Raw genomic sequence first — 7,748 nt, forward strand, 5'->3', positions numbered from 1 at the left:
TGATTTGAAGCCTTCCGTGAGATTTTGGGTTTGGCCGATATCCACAAACCACCATACAACGGGAGTCAGCGGGGCACAGACTTAAAATCCGTCGTACACGCATACACAGTATTTTCTTATTTTGCTTAGGGTCATACAATTACGTTTCCGCCTCATTTCAATATTTAAATCTCCCGGGTTCAGTGAACGAATTAAAAATCTGTATTGACTGAGGTGTGCCACGTCATCTTTCTGCGACGCTCATTCTGACAGCCAGCCAGCTACGGCAGTCGGGCCGGCAACATGATACTGTAACAAGAAGCAAACGTTGAAGCTCTCGGTTTTTAACAGTTCTTCGGCTAGAACTTTGCTATGGGTTGAATGTGCGCATATACTGGATGCTGAAACTAAACGACAAGCTTTATGAAACCGTGGCATTTTGCGTTGAGATGGAAAAGGAATGCGCCACACTCTCCTGGATACGAGGCTACGTGTGTGCGGCTTTTGCGCCAAAGGTCTTTCTAAACAAAATAGCAGGACAGAAGTGACAGCGTCAGAAAGAAAACAATGATGTTCCGATTGCTGATGGAGACAACAGAGGTAAGGACATATTATGTATCTAGAGTTTTTGAATGGCTAATCTTGGTGTCGCCTCAAACTAGCTCTCTTCTCGGTGCCTTCGTATGGTTGTTGTTCATGCTACCAGCTACAGATAGTCAAATGAATCAAAGCTACGTTTGGTCTCAAACAAAATTGTACACGGAAAATACGAATAGTATTCCTTCAGTAGGCAAGACAATCACAATCATATGATAACCCCTGCACCAAATCATGGGGTATACTAATAAGTACAGTTGACTTTTACTTTTACTACTAGTAAAAACATTCAGCTGTCTAGCCTACTGAGACATGGTAGGCTACATTGATTCTCATGTCATATCACTTGGAGGTTTTACAGTGTGATACTGATCTGATGTAGTGACACACTTCTTTATTTATTTAGGAAGGTGCCAAGTAACTCTGGAGGATATTCTCGCCATGACGAATCGAGCTGGTATCAACATTCTTCGAAGTTGAATCGGAGATTATAGAAAAAACTCGCAGGAACACACAGCTTTCAATTGAGTAAGTCGCCGAGGAATTTGTAAATTCTGTTTGATTTACTATGCCCAGACAGCTTTGTCGATATTGGGGTCAGTCAGTGACGTTAGTAGTAACTTCACAGCTAGTGCCACGATTGTATAGATTATTATTTGTTCTGTTGTGTTTCATGTCAGTGGATTATCCAAGAAGCATTTTCATTGCAGTATACTAATCAATTATTTATGAACATAAGCTGTGGTTGTACCACCACCCCCCCCAAAAAAAAAACCCGTCATTGACTGAAGTGTCCCTACCTCTTACTTGCTGTATTGTGATCATCTGTCTTGTAGGAAATGCTGTACACAACGCCCAGCGCCCTGGGAGCTGAACGTCTGCGGCCAGGTTACAGTACAGAAGGGTCATCCAAGGTGCATCATGACCCTCATCCATCTCCCACCATACCATATGCTGGATGGAGTCAGAGTCTCTACATTGACTTATCATCTTGTGTTATATTGAGTAATTACAATGAAGTTATAAATCTAGTTGGTAATACTACACATAATTTGACATTACACATCTTAGGTGCATTGTGGGGACCCCTTATTGGACCAAATGTAGCTGGTTCGAATCCCTCCTGACCTCTCCCTACATCTCCATCCATGGCTGAAGTGCCCTTGAGCAAGGCACCTAACCCCACATTGCTCCAGGGACTGTAACCAATACCACTTTTGGTAAATGAAAGCATCAGCTAAGTGCAATGCATTTTTTTAAAAAAATGCAATGAAATGAAAATGTAATATTCCATGTCTTTTGATAACATTTGTACATTAATTTCATGCATCATTCCATTGTAACAATCATAGGGACTCTCTCAACTTCCACCTGCACAATATCTTGGACTCACAGGAAGAGATTACCCACATAATTCAAAAGACACCGCACACTGCTTACCATTCTTTTTCTTACGTTGTTAGCTCAGAAAAATTAAGGAAGAAAAAGAACAATAAGCAGTGTGAAATGTCTTTTGAATTTTGTTCATTGTTCACCTTCTCCTGCCTCACATCAGCACCTGCATTGCTGAGGGCTTGTGCACAAGGACTCTCTTGAACTTAGGTCATCAATATAATGTGATGGCCATTGAAAATAAATTTTACACATTTATCCATTTGTCATTACTGCCTCAAGAGTCATTACTTTACCTTCTTTACATAAAGGAAAAGAGAGAAGATTTTACTGGGACTTTAATGTCAGCAGGTGTGACCAATAACAATGTGTACATCATACTTGTAATCATTCAGTCATTAACAATGTAGGAAGAAGTGAAGAATCTTGTAATAATGTAAGAAATGTCTTATTGGGTAACCAAGATGTCACTATGAAACATCAGAAAGTATTTTAGATAAATAGGGTTTAGGACCTTCCGAAATGATTGCTCCGTCATGACACTAAAACATACATGTCTGTTCTTGGGACTGGAGTGGAGAGTTTTCGTGGTGGAGTGTTTGTTACACTCAGTTTATTCTATAGAGGGGTTGTCTCCTTTCCAGCACTCAGTCCATTAGGTCCTTTCAGAAGGTCTGGCGTCTATCTGGAAAATAGAAATGACAATTGTAATGTATTATGTATGGCCATTGAACAGGAATGGTAAAGGCCAATCACATGAGTGCACAGTAGGTGATGGCAGTAATGTAACAGAATGTGAAACTCATAAAGAAGATTGTCTGCTCTCCAGATACACCGTGATAAGTCAAAAGGTGTTAGTTGAAGGCCACTGGACTTTTTTTTATAATATTGGACAGGAAAGCAATGGGCATTTTGCCACAGTAATACTGGATGGAAAAACCCTTTGAAAAATATTGACACGAAAGTAATTATAATTAATATTATATTAGTATTAGTAACTAATATTATAATTAGTATGAATGGTGTACTGTATGGGAAATACTACAAACGTGGCTCATAACTGTTTTTTCCCCTGAGCCACACATAGCCCATGTGTTGCAACAACATTTCAGTTTTTACACATAAAATGTGTTCGTGATAACTCGCCTATGGAATACACCCTGGTGTGTTGTTTAGACTTCTAAAACAAATGCAGTGGAGTGGTAGGCCTGATGTGTTTACCTTTGTGGTAGACCATGCCGGTGCCAAACCGAAGTATTATCCAGACGACCGTCTTCAGGTGGTAGTGTTCGTCTGCGAAGGGCTAGTGAGAAACCGGGTCAGGAAATGACTGCACAGTAGATACTGATGGCTGGTCAACGGTGGGCTGCTATTCACAGGGGTCGATTGAGGACGTCATGGAAAGTCCAGCTCTTGAGTCTTGACCTTCTCCTGTCTTTCTAAATAATAAATAAAGAAGCGTGTAAATACACCAATATCACTGTAAAACCTACAACTAGTATGACCCGAAGATCAAGCAATGTAGGCCTACCAGTTATTGGCTAGAGAGTCGAATTACGTGCCGTCAGTTTTACTAGCAGTAAAAGTGAAAACCACAGTCGACCTACTCCATGATTTGGTGCAGGGCTTTGACAGGCTTATCATCATGTGATTGTCATTGTCTTGCCTACTGAAGGACTACTATTTTCCGTGTACAATTTTGTTTGAGACCAAACGTAGCTTTGATTCATTTGACTATCTGTAGCTGGTAGCATGAACAGCCATACGAAGGCACCGAGAAGAGAGCTAGTTTGAGGCGACACCAAGATTAGCCATTCAAAAACTCTAGATACATAATATGTCCTTACCTCTGTTGTCTCCATCAGCAATCGGAACAGCATTGTTTTCTTTCTGACGCTGTCACTTCTGTCCTGCTATTTTGTTTTGCTGGTAGAAAGACCTTTGGCGCAAAAGCCGCACACACGTAGCCTCGTATCCAGGAGAGTGTGGCGCATTCCTTTTCCATCTCAACGCAAAATGCCACGGTTTCATAAAGCTTGTCGTTTAGTTTCAGCATCCAGTATATGCGCACATTCAACCCATAGCAAAGTTCTAGCCGAAGAACTGTTAAAAACCGAGAGCTTCAACGTTTGCTTCTTGTTACAGTATCATGTTGCCGGCCCGACTGCCGTAGCTGGCTGGCTGTCAGAATGAGCGTCGCAGAAAGATGACGTGGCACACCTCAGTCAATACAGATTTTTAATTCGTTCACTGAACCCGGGAGATTTAAATATTGAAATGAGGTGGAAACGTAATTGTATCATCCCAATGACCCTAAACAAAATAAGAAAATACTTTTTATGCGTGTACGACGGATTTAAAGTCTGTGCCCCGCTGACTCCCGTTGTATGGTGGTTTGTGGATATCGCCCAAACCCAAAATCTCACGGAAGGCTTCAAATCAAACAAAAGTGACACAGGTGGGTAGCTCAGTGTATGATACACCATAATTAAGGTCCCAAATGCAAAATACCGACCTATCCCTTTAACTTAACTTAACTTTTGTAGGCTACTATCGTCCGAGTGTCTCCAGATTGTGATTATTTATTCATTTATTCAAAGAAGATAGCAGTTTACAGACGCTGCTGGTTGCATGGATATTGTGGTGGTTTTCCCTCCTAATTGTATTTTATGAAATTGTAAAAATAAAACTACCATAACCTTTACTCCCGTTGTCTGTCGTTCCTGAATCGTGGTCTAAATTTCACCTCTTACAATAGTGTCCAGTCCAGTGAATGATCCTGCATCCATGGCTAATTGGATAAAGCATATTTATCACATGTGAAACGAGAAGGCAGAAAGTGCAATTAGTTAATAAATGAAACAGTGTACAGGTCAGTGCTGGTAAAAAAAAGAGTTTTAATGACTTGCACAAAGTTGATGCTCGTTTGGTGAACTTCAAAACCTGCGCTGTATTCAATAAAAGCTGGGCATAACGCACATAAAGGACTGAACATGAAAATACCCCTATATGTGGTACATATTCTATGTTGTAGCCTACTTCAGTTGTTGGTACCCAGACTTGCATTTTTGTCGAGTAATGTCCATTTGAACCTCACGTGAAAGTAACGGGGATTGTGCTGCATTTGGTGGATGGAGCTGATATTACGCACATAATTCTACTGAATAAACATCCAACTGCGACCCAAACGGTAACTTGTCGTGGTAGTCTATGTCGAATATGCCTTAATTTGGCTGTTTGCTATTCGCCTCTGGCATCATCCGAGCATGTGTAGTGCGAGACGCCATTATGACCGTTGCGCGTAAATATTTGCAAGAAGATGGGGCCGTCAAACACAGTAGGCTATGGATACTTATTTAACGACTTTAATGAAGATGTCATGTAGACTGTTTGACGGCCCCTTCCATAGGACAGCATCCATCCATCTATCCATCCCTTCCTCATCTTTACGCGCAACGGTAATAATAGCCATTACTTTTCTTGTAGACGTTGCGCGTAATATTTTATTCATTATCGACTTATTTCAAGCAGCATTCCACTGTCCACTCTGCGTGGCCCTGTTGAAAGGGTTGCCTTGTCTATGCGGGAAGGGCAATTTGCATGACAAGACTTCATGCCCATTAGCGAACACTTTGTTCTCAACCACTTCCCATTAAGAAATGTGTATTCTGAATGTGTTTGTCGCCGTTTTCAGCAAGCCTGGCGTCGCCATGAGGACCTGATGTTTTCCACAGAAAACATGCATGGTTGCCACCACTTAAAAAGGTGCTTGGAGAGGAGGCAAAACTGGTATTTAGGCTGCATTAAAGCATACACGTTAGCTTTCACATTGTGCGATGGATGGAGGCGATGTTTGGAATCGCTCCCTCTCTCTCCCTCTCTCGCTCACACACACACGCGCGACGTAATTCTCTGCACTCTTTGCAAGACTCTACTGTCACTTGACTCGTCTTATTGGATACCAGCCAAAATTGTAAGCTAGATAGCCAATAGTTTCGATTGTGCTGCTTGGACTGGAGGTATTTAAACTGCTAAAATGTAGGCTGCATTAAAGCATCCGCACGTTTGTGCGATGGGTGGAGACAACTTGGGAATCGCTGTAAGTTAGAGATTTTTTTAAAACATAGGCTGGCAAGATGTAAATGACCTGCACTGCTTGAAAAAGACGATCGACTATGTGCCTCAGGCATCTTAAATACTAAAAACTAATAGGCGGATGGCGGGTGGGTGGAGAAAAAACATTAGGGCGGGTGGATAGCAGGTGGATTAGAAATTCTAAGAAGCGGTTGCGGATGAAATAATACATCCACCGCGCACCTCTAGGCCTACTCCACACGTAGGTATATTCCAGACCTACAGAAGACGGTAGCTAGAAGCGTTCATCTAAAAAGTTACCGGAAAGTCAGAAAACTCGCTGCATGACAACCAAATGTGCTCAGTAGACGCACGCTGCCCTGATTCAAAGCTACAAGGCTGTGCTTGGTCCCGCCTCTCTGCCCGCAGCTGGGGCTACTCAAATACTGTTCCAGAAATGTAAGGAGTAGAAAGTAACATAGGCCTACAGATATTTGTCAAAAAATGTAACGGAGTAAAGTAACGGCGTAAAAGTGAAAAAAAGCTTCTCAAATATTGTTCCAGAAATGTAAGGAGTAGAAAGTAACCTAGATAATTGTCAAAAAATGTAACGGCATAAACGTAAAAAACCGACAACATACCAGTTAAAATGAGTAGGCCTAAGTACATTTTATTTATGAAGCACATCTGAAAACAGCAAAAAAAATAGTTGATTTAGCCTACATACTAGATTACTAGATAGGCCTACTAGATACATTACTAGAGAGAGAGAGAGAGAACGCGCTCCTATGCAGTGTTAATATAGCGATTTCACTTCTCTCTCGCTCTTAGTGTTTTTGTTTTACTGTAGCCATGGACTTAACACGGGTGCAGGGGTTCTATAATGTTTTCCGACACTGTTATTTTTTCTGCCTCATGCGCAAACTATTTATTGTCATTCAGTTTGTGCCATTATTAGGCCTAGGCCTATATGAATCGCGGGTAAATCAGTTTTACCACATATTTAGACTTCGAACAAAAGAAATAGGCCTAGGACACACGGGAATAATAGGATATAAAATAGGCAGCCTGACTGGATCGATGGACGATTTCCAACAATAAAAGACAGGCTATGAAACAAAATAGGCAGCTACCAGCTTATTCAATTAATAAAACTATAGCCCAAGAACATTGCCTCGCCGGGCAGAGAGAGAGAGAGAGAGAGAGAGAGAGAGAGAGAGAGAGAGAGAGAGAGAGAGAGAGAGAGCGGTCCAGTGTTAATGTAACGATCTAACTTCTCTCTCTCTCTCTTTACTGTAGCCATGGACTTAACACAGGTGCATGGGTTCTGTAATGTTTTCAACACTGTTATATGCATAGTGCTCTGGCTCATGCGCGAACTTTGTTGTCATTCAGAATCAGAAACATCAAAGTGTCGGCAGACAGCATTCTCTTGTTGCTGGTGCTTCGCATCTAAAAAGTTACCGCCCAAGAACATTGCCTCGCCGGGCAGAGAGAGCGAGAGAGAGAGCGCGCTCCTATGCAGTGTTAATGTAACGATTTAACTTCTCTCTCTCTCTCTCTTTACTGTAGCCATGGACTTAACACAGGTGCATGGGTTCTTTAATGTTTTCAACACTGTTACATAAGCCTAGTGTTCTGGTTCATGCCGAACTTTGTTGTCAAAAAATGTAAGGGCGTAAACGTAGGCTAAATTGTCAAAAAAT

General features: G+C 41.6%; 1 long non-coding RNA gene across 1 annotated transcript; it reads right to left on the reverse strand.

The window, feature by feature from the left end:
* Positions 1-2,057: 2,057 nt before the first annotated feature.
* On the reverse strand, positions 2,058-4,135 carry LOC134444855 (uncharacterized). The gene is made up of 3 exons (XR_010034126.1): positions 3,816-4,135; positions 3,190-3,407; positions 2,058-2,653 (listed from the first exon to the last, which is right to left on the reverse strand). It is a non-coding gene; the product is annotated as an uncharacterized LOC134444855 (long non-coding RNA).
* Between the last annotated feature and the right edge of the window lie 3,613 nt (positions 4,136-7,748).

This window comes from Engraulis encrasicolus, unplaced genomic scaffold, assembly GCF_034702125.1.
Source record: "Engraulis encrasicolus isolate BLACKSEA-1 unplaced genomic scaffold, IST_EnEncr_1.0 scaffold_788_np1212, whole genome shotgun sequence".
Taxonomy (NCBI): Eukaryota; Metazoa; Chordata; class Actinopteri; order Clupeiformes; family Engraulidae; genus Engraulis; species Engraulis encrasicolus.